The following is a 15,298-nucleotide window of genomic DNA, read 5'->3' on the forward strand; positions in this document are numbered from 1 at the left end:
TCCCTGGGTTGGGAAGATCCCCTGGCGAAGGGAAAGGCTACCCACTCCAGTATTCTGGCCTGGAGAATTCCATAGACTGTACAGTCCGTGGGGTCACAGTCGGACACAACTGAGCGACTTTCACTACTGCCCCCATGGCATTCTTAATTGTATTGAATAGGCCTCTGCTGGTAATTTTTCATTGGTCTTTCCCTCATAAAACATTACAACAGTGATAGTAATCATTTTAACTACTATTTTTTGGATTTCATTTTAAGTAGTATGTAGACTCTCTGTGTGTAGCTCTTGGGTGAAGGGCAGGTTTTATCCAGAAATATATAATTTAGATTGAGAATCAAGGCTAAACTTTCCTTGCAGACCAAAGCCAGCTCTACTAAGAAAGGAATTCCTGGTACTATTGTTATAATTGCTTTGAAAAATTCAGGTACTATTGGTCTTAGATGTCCAGGAAAAAATCAATTACATTTGCACAAAGTTTTATGCATAGTTTATGTTAAGATTACATATCCCTAACTCTAATACACAAAATAAAAGTGGATACATCTAATGAAATTGTATACAGGCACAATATCTAGATTATCAAATTTGAGAAATAAATATGATAAACTAAATACAGCAGAAATGCCAAGAGAGGAGAGGAGAGGAGAAAAAGGAAGAGCAGGGGACAAAGGAAATTGTAGGAGGTAAAATTATGATCCAAAGTCTATATACAAATACACTATAGACTCCACAAGGAGCACTGGGCACATTAACTGGACCAAGAGAAAGGCAGGCTGAAAAATGGAAAAGACGGAGACTCCATTCATCCTTTACCCTTGCAGATTTTTTATGAATCAGGCAGTGAAAGTTTAGTTCAATGTTATATTTTGACTATAAAGAGAAATTAAAAGAGCATTTATGGTCAATGTTAAAAATAGAAGTATTTTATTCAGGGAATCTTAATCATATTGCATTGAATCATGTTAATGCACCTATTATTTGCTTATGGTATGTCTGAGAACCTTTATGCTTTCTTTTAATTTTCACTATAACTAGAGGTTCCCATTTGGCTTTGGTTTTCTCAGATTATCCTACTTCTCAAGGATCCATGATGTTTTGTATTCTGTATACACAACAAGGAAAATCACCTCAATGTTATATGTAGCTAGCCGTGACCAGCTGAGATTTGGCTCGAGTGTGTCTTCACCACAGTCCTTTCACACTGGAGTCCAAGGTCCTTCTGCAGGGAGATGTCAACCCCACCTCCATAACCATCATCACTGCCAGATATCAGAATTAGTGCTCATATAAGAAACACTATAAAAAAAAAAGAAATATTATCAATGGATGTTAGACACAGTGATATAATACTGACATTAGGGCCAAATGAGCTTTAACAGAACATAACCACCACCCACTTTATAGTTATTATGGGGAAATGCATTCCATATCCTAGTCAACAACATTAAAATCCAACTTTTTAACTTCCAGAAGGTGCAAGTTGGTTGCAGCCTGCATATGTGCATGTGTGTGTGATACATAAGAAAGACTTCAAGATTTTCCCTGGGAATTTAAGGAGTGTTGGGGTAGGCGGGGGCGGGGGGAAGCTAATGTGCTAATGTTTTTAGCTTCTCTTCACTCAGAAATATTAACACATTTGCTTTGAGAAGTCAAAGATTTGACCACAATTAGTGAAATGCTGTTTTTAAACATGGCCTAGCTGCTGCTGCTGCTAAATCGCTTCAGTCGTGTCCGACTCTGTGCGACCCCAGAGACGGCAGCCCACCAGGCTCCCCTGTCCCTGGGATTCTCCAGGCAAGAACACTGGAGTGGGTTGCCATTTCCTTCTCCAATGCAGGAAAGTGAAAAGTAAAAGTGAAGTTGCTCAGTCATGTCCGACTCTTAGCGACCCCATGGACTGCAGCCTACCAGGCTCCTCTGTCCATGGGATTTTCCAGGCAAGAGTACTGGAGTGGGTGCCATTGCCTTCTCCGACATTGCCTAGAGGTGAGTACAAAAAGAAAAGTGCCAAGGGTTCATGTCATTTTAAATGTTTCAAGTTTTGTGAATCTATTTCAAAGTTTAGATGACAGGGTAAATACATTTTTTAATGGCAAGAGATGAAAAAAACTAGATTCACATTTTGGGAGTCTATTAAATTAAAGTGATTTTTAGCACACTCTGCATTCTCCTTGCTTGAAAGAGAAATAATAATTCACAGACCAGCCCTTTTTTTATTCCTCTGAGAGGCATAAAGAAGTATGACTGAAATGACTTTGAGAGGAGAAAAAGAACCGACAGCCAGCAGGGAGAATGGATCCTGCCGTGAAGAAAGGACTTGGAAGGAAAAAATATATCTTGGGTAAGGAAGTAAAAGTGGAATGGAAAATGGAGAAACAAGATAGAAGAATGGATAGGTCAGGGGAAATCAGAAATACTGCAAAAGTTTTGCCTTCAAAACATATAATATAATGGGCACCATATTGGTCAGAAATACTCTCAAAAAAAAAAGATTACTTTCAGTGACCATAAAATATGTTCATATTTTGAAACTTTATTTTATTAGTCTACTCATTATTTCCAAATCTAGTATCAAAATTATATAAGTTGTCAAATTTATTTATTCTTAACATTGAGTCACATATTCTTAATATTGAAAACTCCAGGTTGCATTTCATTAAGGAAAAATAATTAAATGGGAACACAGTCTGGACTTCTTTAAAAAAACACATTTTCTTCCTTTTTCCAAGGCATTTCAAGAATTCTTTCATGAGCAAATCATCAAGCCTTTCTAAACTTTTTTCTTGAATATTATAGCCAATGCCCAACTGAACATTTGGAAGTTAATTAGCTGCCCTTATCTGATACACAATCTCTTTTTTTTTTTCATGAGGTGATAAACTGAGAAAAAACATATCACAAGTTTCCTAAAATACAACCTTAATGAGTCCTATTTTATGTACTAAAAGGAATCCTAAAACTAAGCCCAACAATGCAGTTCCTCTCACTAATTGTTAAGTAAGTGTATCTGCATTAGAATGGTGTCTTTTTCCCTCAGAACTTTGCAACGCTGATAGCTATTTGCAGTATTAAATGTCATCATACTGCATAAATCTAGAGAGACGTAGCATTGACTTTGGGCCCATACAAATTGTACTTCTGGGAGTGAGTGTGTATCCTTTTCAGGTTAATATAGTATTGTCCTAGCACAATTTTGCTAAGAGATTTTTGTTGCTGTTGCCATGGGTAGGAAGAATGTTATCTAATGCTTTTCCCCTCCACCTATTGCATAATCACATACATTTCTTCTTTTAATCTATTGATGTGATCAATTATACACAATCATTCTTAAGTTACTGTTATAAATCAAACATGAGTTTTTTAATACACTGCTGAATTTGGATTGATACTATAAGGCTATTTGACAGTACATGAAAATCTTGGCAGTATTTACATTTTACACAGTCAGTTTTTCCAGAGACCTATATCATCTACCTGTTTCCAAAAGTAACAGCAATAAAATTTACTACTTATTACTGAAACTGATTCTCAGTCTTTGTCATCCATTTCCCAGTAAAATGCTATGAAAAGGACAAGAGCTCTTCTTCATTTAGTTTAAATCTCAAATCTCCCACTCACTATCTATGAGATTTTGTACAAGTTATCCAGCCCTAGGTCTTACTCATGTCTAATAGGATTAGCCATCTCTCCAATAAAAATATAAATATAGGTACTCTTCCTGATACAGAATATGTACCCAACAAATATTACTTGTTTTATCATGCCATCAACAAACCACAACTTATCTGTTTGGATTATAAAAAATTCCAAAAGCTATGGGGTTCAGGATTTATGTTGTGGCTTAGAATTTAAAACTATACCCCTGGTTAGATATTTGCCATAAATAATATGCATGACATTATATATCTTTATATTTGTGTGTTATAGATTGGTGCATTTTCATCTTCACATGCACAAATAATTCTCTGTAACAAAAATTTAAGTTCATGGATGTTAATATATGTAACAATATCTATTAAAAGAAGTTCATTCATGAAAAATATAATGCTAGGTTCCATGACAAGAGATAAGTTGGGAGAGGTAAGTTCCACCAAACAAACATTCAGAAAACATATAGTCTTATACAAATTATTTCACTAACTTATAAAGCGACATGGTGCTGGTGTCCAACTCTTTTAATGAAGCTAACAATAACCTTGAAATCACAACCAAGATATTTTAAAATAGAAAATTATAGTTTAATATCACTTATGAGTATAGACATAAAATCCTAAACATAATACTGTCAGTTCAAATACAGCAGTGTTTAAAAAAAAGTTTTATTTACTTAAGAATGATTGTGTGACAAAAATATATTTATGTAATTGATCACAGTAATACATTAAAAGAGGAAATTTACCTGATTAACTCAATAGGTAGAAGGGAAAAGCATTAGATAATATTCATCCTACCTATGACAACAGCAATAACAAAAAAGCCTCTTGGCAAAATACTACTAGGAAAACATTTTATTAACATAAAAAGGATATACCCCCAAAACTTAGAGCGACTGTTACACTTACTAACAGGAAGCCTGAGGCATTCTCTTTAAGATAAGGATATCACTATTATTAATCCTACTCAGCCACATCCTGGAAGTCTTAACTAATGCAGCAAAATTAAATAAAACAAAAGATTTCAGAATTGAAAAAGAGTAAGCATAAGTGTCATTGCTTTGAAGATAACATGATTTTTATGCTAGAGAACTCTAAGAGAATCTACAGACAAATTATAATAAGAAAATACAACAGACTTAGGAGGTGAAAAAAGCAATATATAAAGTTTATAGTATTCCCACACACCAGCAACAATTATAAAATGCAGTTTTAAAAAAAACTTCATTTATAACAGTAACAGACATTAAAGATACACAGAAATACCATTTTTAAAGACTTTTTTAAATTTTAAAGTTGGGTTGCATTTATATGGAGAAAACTTTCAAAACATTATTGAAAGGTAGATAAGGATGGCAAAAAATGGAAAGAAAAAATACATGATGTTCATGGATAGAAAGAGTAAAACTATAAAGATTTTTATTTTGTTGAATTTCAAACATTAATTAATGTAATTCCAATCAAAAGTCCAACAGAGATTTTTGTGGAAATCAAAATATTGATCCTAAATTTTACTTAGAATAATAAAATCTAAAACAATTTTGGAAACAAAGAAGAAGCTGGGGTAACTTGACCGAGCAGTAAGAAAGCAATTGTATCACCAAACTCTAAGATGATGGGGTCTTGGCAAAATAACCCAGTGGTAAAGAACAAAGGGCTTCCCCTGTGGCTCAACAGTAAAGAATCCAACTTCAATGCAGGAGACACGGGCAGGAGACACAGGTAGGAGACACGGATTCGATCCCTGGGTTGGGAAGATCCCCCGAAGAAAAAAATGGCAACCTACTCCAATATTCTTGCCTGGGAAAACCCACGCACAGAGGAGCCTGGGGGGCTACTGTCCATGGGGTCACAAAGAGTCGGACATAACTGGGTGACTAAACAACATCAAAGATCAAAAAACACACACACACACAAATATTCAACAAACAATCATGGGACAGATAATTATTTACACATGTGGAAAATAAATCAGGCCACCATATACAGATTGTGGTTTAGAAGACCAAAAAATGAAAAACAAAAGTTTAAAGCATGTATAAGAAGCAGTAACAATCTTCATGTCTGCAGGATAGAAACACTTTCTGAAACAAGGAATCAAAAGTATAAACAGTAAAGAGAATACCTCTACTACTGACTGTATTTAAATAATAAAACTAAAATACAACAAAAGACAACTTGACATGAAAGGACAAGCCACAGACCAGAAGAAAATACAACAAATAAAGCCACCAGCAGACGGAATCTAGAATTTACCAAGAATTCTAAAAAATAAGAAAAAAAAATTCAATAGAAAAATAGCCAAAGGATATAGACAAGTCAAAGAGAAAGTAACAAGATTGACTAATGAATAAATAAAAACATGTTCCTCCTAACCAATAATCTAGAAAAGGCAAGTTAAAACCACAATTCAAGACCATTTTATACTCATCTAGTTTGCAAAAATTTAGAGTCTGACAGTCCCAAGTGCTGACAAAAATATGGACCAATGAACTCTCATAAATAGCTGATGGAGTTATAAATTGGCATGTCCTTTGAGAAAAATTTGACAATATCTAACAAAATTGAAAATAAGCAGACTTTTTCATTTCAGCAGTTTCACTCCCAGATATATGCTCTAGAGAAACTTTTTTTTGTGGGGGGAGGGGGGTAATAGCTACAGAGACCTGTATACAATGTTCTTTATACTCCTATTTATATAAACAAAATGTTGAAAGTAACCCATACACCTATCAACATAAGACTGGGATTGTAAAACTGTTATGTAGTTAAACTGTAATAATATTTCTTAGTAGATTTTTTATGTTTTTCTCTATATTTGCAATATTTCCATTTTTAAAAACAAGCAGAGAGAGAGTAACTATATTTGAAAAACAAAAAAAAGGTACTTCTAGATATTTCAAGTCTATGTGCCAGGCTAGAAAACTGCTAGAAGAAACCATTACACAATAAATTCACAGACACTAAGAAGGCATCAGATTGCATCATCTGTATGGAACAGTTCTCATCAGACTCATCTAATTTTGTAAGATGAAAAAATAAGAGATCTCTTGGATCCAGAGGATGAGATAAATGCAATGTCCCAACCTTAGCATCTTAGCAAGAATTCTAATCCTGTACCATATGGTATTCTCATAAAAAAAAAAGAGAAAGAGAGAGGAAGAAAATTGAAAACAAAAGTGAGGATAGCATAGTCTAGACCTAGACTCATGTCAATAGGATAAAATTACACAGCACACAAGAAGATGGATAACTCTTCCTTCTTAATGATCATTACCAACTTTGAGAGCAAAGTTCAGTTCAGTTGCTCAGTTGTGTCCAACTCTTTGTGACCCCATGAACCACAGCACGCCAGGCCTCCCTATCCATCACCGACTGCCGGAGTCTACCCAAACCCATGTCCAGTGAGTCAGTGATGCAAAACAAGAGGCAAATCTGGGTTCTCATGTCTCTTGGCCTCGGTGGTAAAATAAAGACCACAGGTCTTCAATGTGCAGTTGACATCCATCTTAAGAGGGTTTGAGAATTCTGTCATATGGAGATGCATGTATTAAAAAGTGGTCAACACCAGTCTAATATCCAAGAGAGGACACCAAAAGAGTAGCACATCTGAGCAAAAGAAATTGATATTCTACACGTAAAAGATGAGAGCGAACTGAAGCTCCAACTTGGAAGCACTCTTCATAGTCCTTCACAAGCGAAACAGCTTTGGAAAAGACACTGGTGATTTTCTATGAAGCAATTAATTTGGTGAGAGACACAGGACAGTGCGGGAGGGCTGGGCGTCCAGACAGATCCCTCTCACCAGCAGCCTGTTGAGGCCAGTCCACCCTCAGTGATCCACTGTGTGGGAAACCAGCCAGATGGCCTCATGTGCAGGGACAGAGCCATAGAGAGAAGAAATCCATGTAGAGGTCAGCCTGGACAGCAAATTGACTTCTCAACATCATGTCACTATGATCTAAAAATCAATCACAATGGTGGGATCCAAGAACAGGAATCCTGCCCTGCGCATGAGCCCAGGTAGTCTTCTTTGTTCCATAATGCGTCCACTTCCATCTCCACCACTTAGAAGAAATAGGGGGATAGGAAGATGGACAGGCGTGTGTGCGTGCTAAAAGTCATTTCAGTCATGTCTGACTCTTTGTGACCTGGTGGACTGTGGCCCACCAGGCTCCTCTGTCCATGGGGATTCTCCAGGCAAGAATACTGGAGTGGGTTGCCATGTCCTCCTTCAGGGGATCTTCCCAACCCAGGGATCAAACTGGGGGCTCCTATGTGTCCTGCATTGGCAGGCGGGTTATTTACCACTAGCATCACCTGGGAAGTCCCATAGCAAGTTGTTATTACAGCATGCCTGTCAGAAAAGAAATGCTTCCATTCATGTTAAGAGAGAATTTTAGCTGGCCATGTAGCACCCATGAAAGGCCTTACCCAGAAGGTGGTTCCTGGCTCTTCTTCATTTTAGGAAAAATAAAATAACAGCTTGGATGTACAACATGAGATAATTTAGATCAAAAATGAAAATTAACTTTCTGAAAGAGCAGCTGATAAACTTTAGAAAGGGTCCATAAGAGAAGTTACAGAATTTCCTTTTAAGGAGGAATTCTTTAATAAAATGTATTCCATTCTGCTCTGGATAATCCTCTCAAGCTTCTTTCAGTCCTGAAGGAGTCTTTCTAGAACACCTCCCAGTCCATGAAAAATTACTAAAAATTATTTGAGGAAATATTTTAACAGAAAAAAAGTCATTATAAATTAAGTACTTGGCAAGGTAAACTTTGCATTGTGCAAGGAAGGTGTTTTATCTTAAATTATACACCCACATCCCAGAAGAAAGATCAGCGTTAATGCTTTTAAAACAGCTAATGCCTCACAGAAAAACATATAATTTCAGAAACCATCTGCCCACAGGTCTTATTTTCTTTGTTACTTCTTTCAGTTTTCTAAACTACTTGGTTAATATTTGCATAAAAGCGGGACCTTACTTTCATGAAAGCACAGATATTCAATTGATGTTTATAATATTACACAATTGTTGAAATTACATTGAACAAAAACCACACGTGTAGTGCCGAGGCATTTGCATGCTGAAAGATTGAACATTCCCAGAATAAGTGATACGTGTGGACTCAACATTGTTATTGCTGGTGTTTCTCTATGCCCCCAGTCTGGCCCTCTATCTGATGAATGGACTCAAGCCTTCCCCTCCTAGGGTGGAGTGGCGAAGAGGAAAGAAGGGGGAAGGAAGTGTACATGCAGTATGATGATGCCTGTCTCTGTCTGACTCCAACCTGCTCCCTTAAAGGAACTAGGGCAGGTCACTGCGGCACCTACACGTTCAGCTGCAATGGAAGGGGCTTTCTAGCTGAGACTGGCGTAGAGCATAGAGCATCCTGATGCCATAGACTAAGAATAAATCATATATTAATGCATGTAAGGTACAAATGAATTAGTACCAGGGCAGAAATAGATATGCAGACATAGGGAACAGTCTTGTGGATACAGTGGGGCAGAGAGGGGAGAGGATGGGATGAGCTGAGAAAGTAGCATTGAAACATATATTAATACATTACCACGTATAAAATAGAAAATGAATAGGAGCCTGGTGTATAGGATCTTTCTGTGAAAAAAAAACTAGACTCCAGGCAGTTGTAGGAATTTAGGAGCAAATTGACAATTCCTTCACATCCACCATGACCACCACCCTCGATCCTGGAGAATGAGGTACAGGTCTGCTCAGCTGTCCTTGCGTCACTCAGGACAAAATTCAGATCAAGGAGAAAGAACTCGATCTTGAGTTTGTGCTCAGCCCCGAAGACAGGGGGGCACCTTGAGATGCAGTTTTACTTTATTTTATTTATTTATTTTTTATTGGAGTATAATTGCTGTACAATGTTGTCATAGTTTCTGCTGTACAATATGAATCAGCTATAAGTATACATATATCCCATCCCTCTTGAGCCTTCCTCCCAGCTCCATCCCACCTCTCTGGGTCATCACACAGCACCAAGCTGAGCTCCCTTTGGTATACAGAAACTTCCCACTAGCTATCTATTTTATACATGGTATCTGTTTACACGGCAATGCTACTCTCCCAGTTCATTCCACCCTCCCCTTCCCCCACCATCCGCATGTCTGTTCTCTATGTCTGCAGCCCTATTCCTGCCCTGCAAATAGGTTCATCTGTACCATTTGTCTAAATTTCATATATATGTGTTAATATATGATATTTGTTTTTCTGACCTACTTCACTCTGTATGACAGACCCTAGGTCCATCCTCATCACTACAAATGACCCAATTTTGTTCATTTTTATGGCTCAGTAATATTCCACTCTATATATGTACCACATTTTCTTTATCCATTCCTCTGTTAATGGACATTTAGGCTATTTCCACATCCTGGCTATTGTAAATAGTAAGTAGGGCCACTTTGAATGACAGTCCCATGACACTACGTTCAGCAGGGCAGGGGCCCAGATAAGCTGCTCTGAGAAGTAGGAATGCATGGCAAGCAGACAAAATCAAAGGCAGTGTAGGCATTAACTAGCTGCATCTGGGAGGGAGCTAAGGTGAGGAGGGTTATGAGAAAATGCATCAACTCACTGCAGAGGGCAACAGGTTCAGAGGTAACAGGTTTACTTCTTCCCTCCCAGTGACTTGCTGGCAGTCTAGAACATTCTTCAGTATGCAAAAATATTGCTTGTTGATCATTCTCCTTTCACCTATTTATACTTCAGCTCTCTCCCATACTCCTGCCTGCAATCTCATTTCAGTGATAGATTAAGGGGGACTTCTTGGAGGACCCCATGCTCTTCCTCTAAAACAAATAGACCACTTTAAAGATCACTTCCTCACTAATTCACTCATTCATTCATTCAATAGCAACTGTCTTTGGTTTCAGGAAGCGTCACTTAGAAGTGCAATTGTATGGGCCTCCAGCATCAGCAACTGGAGCAGCTGAATGAGCTGATTTTGCAAACTGAAAAAGGAAGTGAAAGTGTTAGTTGCTCAGTCATGTCCAGCTCTTTGTGACCCCATGGACCGTAGTCCACCAGGCTCTTCTGTTCATGGGATTTTCCAGACAAGAATACTGGAGTGGGTTGCCATTTCCTTCTCCAGGGGAATCTTCCTGACTCGGGGATCGAATCTAGGTCCTCTGCACTGCAGGCAGGTTCTTTACTATCTGAACCACCCAATGTGCACACAAAACCCTTTCTAAAGACTCCATGAAATTAGACAGGGTCATGCAGAACATTCTCAATTTGGAGACAGAGTTTATCAACTGTGGATCCGATCAAACATCACACCCAAAAGGAGCATTCAGAGACATTCTAAACAATAAAACTCTTGAAATTTCTGAAAAAGACAACTCTGGCGATTCATACATGTGTCTATGACACTTCTAAATGGACCCAAAATGAAATGTCTTTATAAAAAGTGTATTATTGGGTCATTGTTTATGTGTAAGTATAGATACCAGCCCTATACAGTCACTGTTTCAAGTAGCACCGACCTCACACAGACCACCCACTTTTATTTTTTCTGGCTCCTGTTTCTCCGTAGGAAGTGAATAGAAACGTGTGTCCATATACACATACACAGGTACTTAGACATTCACCTACATGACACCCAGCATGTTCTTACACCTGAGGTGGAGACCGTTACTTATAAATGATTCAGGGAGTAATAAAGTCCCTTGACCCTTTCTGAGCATAAAGAGCTCAGAAAAAAAGGAAGAAAATCACCCAAGGACTTGGCAAAAAGCTAAAAATAACAAGGGCTAAGAATAACAAGGAAAATTTTAAGGAGGAAAAAAATTTAAGTATGGTTTAAAGAGAATAAAATTTTTCAACACCAGAGGAAAGACGTATTTCTTTCTTAGGTTTTCAAATCTGAGGTCAGTAGCCGAGTAAATATGAAGACATACGATGGCTCCCAGATGGTGTTGGTGGTAAAGAATTCGCCTGCCAGTGCAAGAGATGTAAGAGACACAGGCTCAATCCCTTGTTCAGGAAGATCCCCTGGAGGAGGGCATGACAACCCACTCTAGTATCCCTGCCTGGAGAATCCCATGGACAGAGGAACCTGGGAGCCTACAGTCCATAGTGTCACAAAGAGTTGGACATGACTGAAGCAATTTGCTCGCATGCACATGCCTCAGCTTCTAGCAGCTGAGAAGTCAATGAAATCTGGGTAGACTACCAGCTGGGAGGTCTGCTCTGGAATAGGAATAGAGATAATTTTACTAAAACTTAAATGCTGTCAAATATTTATAATAATCCAAGAAGGCACAAATGGTTAATACGGGGAAACCTGGATTTAATGAAACGATAAGCAGAATTTCTTATCTAGCTCTCAAATATTCCTACTGAATATAAATAGATATCAAATTCAAATGAGATGTTTTAAAAAGTATAACCTGCCACACTGTTCTTTTTTAAGCCTAATCACAGAAAATCTATAGCATAAATGTTTTAAATCCCAAATTCTAATGTATTCAGACATTTAGAGTCACAAAACTTTCAAAATTGTGCCCAAAAGATACCGGCTATTTTCGATTTGAAGAGCTATGAAACACTACTTCCCCCTGCTGCCAGCCCTGGGACCATTACCACCATGGACAAAAATTGTCCAAAATACTAGAGCAGGGAAGTCGGAGGTCAGGTCTCCTTTCTAGGAGGTGATGCTATTGATTAGCTATAGGAAGAACAGGAGGTGTAGGACTTGCTTTAGCCAGGCTATAATTTAGCCCTAATTGAGGAGAGAGCTTTGTGAAACCAGAATGGGCAATGTGTGTTCTTTAATCCACATTAAATACCTCTCTAGATAACATTTTATTTCTCTAGAACTTCTTTTAGTCCTGAAAAAAAAATTTCTGGAGAAGTCTGGTTTTCCGCTCCCTCATGGTGGGTTGAGTTGGACAAATCTAATTAAGAATATGGCTTCCAAGTGTAGGAATTGGCTTTGATTGAATAACATGTAGAAACACTATGTTTCACACAAGTCTATGTTTTCCTGTTTTTCTTTCTTATTTTTTTTTTGCTTTTATCATTTTGTTTTTTCTTTTTTTGTAACTAAATATATGTAACAGAATTTGTCATTTTAATCATTTAAAATGTGTATTTTAATCATTTAAAGTGTGACATGGATAGCCGATCCCTTCTCCAGCAGATCTTCCCAACCCAGGAATCAAACTGGGGTCTCCTGTATTACAGGTGGATTCTTTACCAACTGAGCTATCAGGGAATCCCATATATAACAGAATTTGTTATCTTAATCATTTAAAGAGTGTAACTCAGTGGCATTAGTTACAATATGCAGGTAGTGAAAGTTGCTCAGTAGTGTCCAACTCTGTGACCCCATGGACTATACAGTCCATGGAATTCTCCAGGCCAGAATACTGGAGTGGGTAGCCTTTTCCTTCTCCAAGGGATCGTCCCAACCCAGAATTGAACCCAAGTCTCTGCCATGGCAGGCAGGTTCTTTACCAGCTGAGCCACAAGGGAAGCCCAATATGAAGGTAACTCAGTGGTAAAGAATCTGCCTGCCAATACAGGAGATGCAGGAGACGTGAGTTCCATCCCTGGGTTGGGAAGATCCCCTGGAGTAGGAAATGGCAACCTACTCCAGCATTCTTGCCTGGAAAGTTCCATGAACAGAGGAACCTGACTTGCTACAGTCCATGGGGTTGCAAAAGAGTCAGACAACTTAGTGACTAAACAACAACAATGTTATACAATCATCATATTTGCTTCCAAAACTTTTTCATCATCTAAAAGAGAAACTGCCCCCATTAGACAAGAACTCTCTATTTCCCTTCCCCTCAGCCCCTGGTAATATCTAACCTATTTTCTAGGAATTTTCATAATCTAGATATTTTATAAGTGTAATTGTTCAATATTTGCCCTTTTGTGTCTGGCTTATTTCGTGTGGGATAATGTTTTTAGGATTCATCCATGTTGCAGCACTTATCACCATTCCTTTTATGGTTAAATAATATTCCATTTTATGAATAGATCTCATTTTGTGTGTCCTTTCATCTGTTGATGGATATTTGAGTTGGTTTCCACCTTTGTGGCTATCATAAATAATGCTGCAATAAACATGGCACACAATTATTTGTTTTAGTCACTTTTTTCAATTCCTTTGAATTATACCTAATACGTAGGAGTAGAATATTTGGGTCTTGTGGTGATTCTGTTTAACTTTTTAAGGGACCACCATGCCATTCTCCACTGCGGCTGTACCATTTTGCATTCCTACCAGCAGTTGTCTTCCCTTTTTGAGCAACTTTTTCTTAAGCTTCAAAACAGACAAAAGAGAAGGAAGGAATGAGGAACTTGCTTGTATCACAAGGAGGCAGCCTCTGTCATCTTTCATCTTGTCAACCTGTCCTGCTGACTTGTATAAATAGATTGTAAAATGGTTTTTATTTTAACACTTGGTTTTGTTTTGGGGTTTTTTATTTGCTTGTTTTGTTTTCAATGACACAGGGGTGTGTAATTAAGTGTGTGTGTATTTCTCCTTCTGGTTCACTAGCCCATATTATTTCCATTTTCCATGATCGGGCTGTGGGAAAGCATGACTCTGGCTCAGTAGAAGGCAACACGTCCAAGGCCTATTATTAGTTACCCCACAAGTACACTGGGAGTTGTTCTCTGTTCCCCTGATTACCCAGATCCTTCCACCTCACCAGATTGCGGTTACACTTTCCAGCCTTTTTCCTCCCTGAACAAGTTTTCCCATGTCATTGCCCAGAGCAATTGCAGGCAGTTCTTCCTGCTTCTGGCAGATTGATTGTCTCATTTAGTGGTGTGGTTTTGCTTTGCCTAGAAAAAGAATTTCTTCTGCATTAATCTTTTGTCTAAAAATTTCAAGAATAACTCCACTAAATATACAATTTAATGGGTCCTCAGCATGTGAACTACACATGATTGCAACCCAAAGGATCACAAATGGCATTTTTGAAAACTGCACTCTATTCATCTTTTTGGCCCATTACATGTCCCAAACAGAGGAGTTTCAACTGGTTGATGTATTAAGTTCTCAGATAGCAAGAAACTCACTAGAGGGCACATTCTCAGTGTGCAACCAAAAGGAGACCCTCTTCTCAATTTGCCAACTACTTAAGAGGCAGAGAGGACTCACAGGCAAGGGATCATTATTGAGTGACCAACAGGGCAGGGATAGGAGGAGCTGAGTCATGTACTCTCCTTTGGTACAAAATGGAATGGGTTCCAAAATCTCAGTAATCCATCAAGAAACATAATATTTTAATGCAATATGTTTTAAAAATAGAAATTAATACAAAATATACATGACAAACACTCTATCAAAATTTTAAATAAAGATAGGATTAGTATCACTAATTCTTCCTTTTTTCTCTGGCTCCAAATGGTTCGGCACAGTACTAGAAGCTAGAAAGGTTTTTATTATAACAACAACAACAAAAAGTTGAATCATTGTCACATTTCTGTGGTTCCACTATTCTACTTCCTCGTGTTTCTCTCCCATGTAATAACTCACACAGCACCCTGGGCAAATCTGTGGACCAAGGAAAGCTTATCCTCAGTGGCTTCCATCTGGTTCTTTTCCCCACCCCCACCTCCAGATACTCAGTATGCTCATGCTACGCCCTGA

This window comes from Giraffa tippelskirchi, chromosome 11 (assembly GCF_054371585.1).
Source record: "Giraffa tippelskirchi isolate mGirTip1 chromosome 11, T2T-mGirTip1v1.2.pri, whole genome shotgun sequence".
In the NCBI taxonomy this organism is placed as follows: Eukaryota; Metazoa; Chordata; class Mammalia; order Artiodactyla; family Giraffidae; genus Giraffa; species Giraffa tippelskirchi.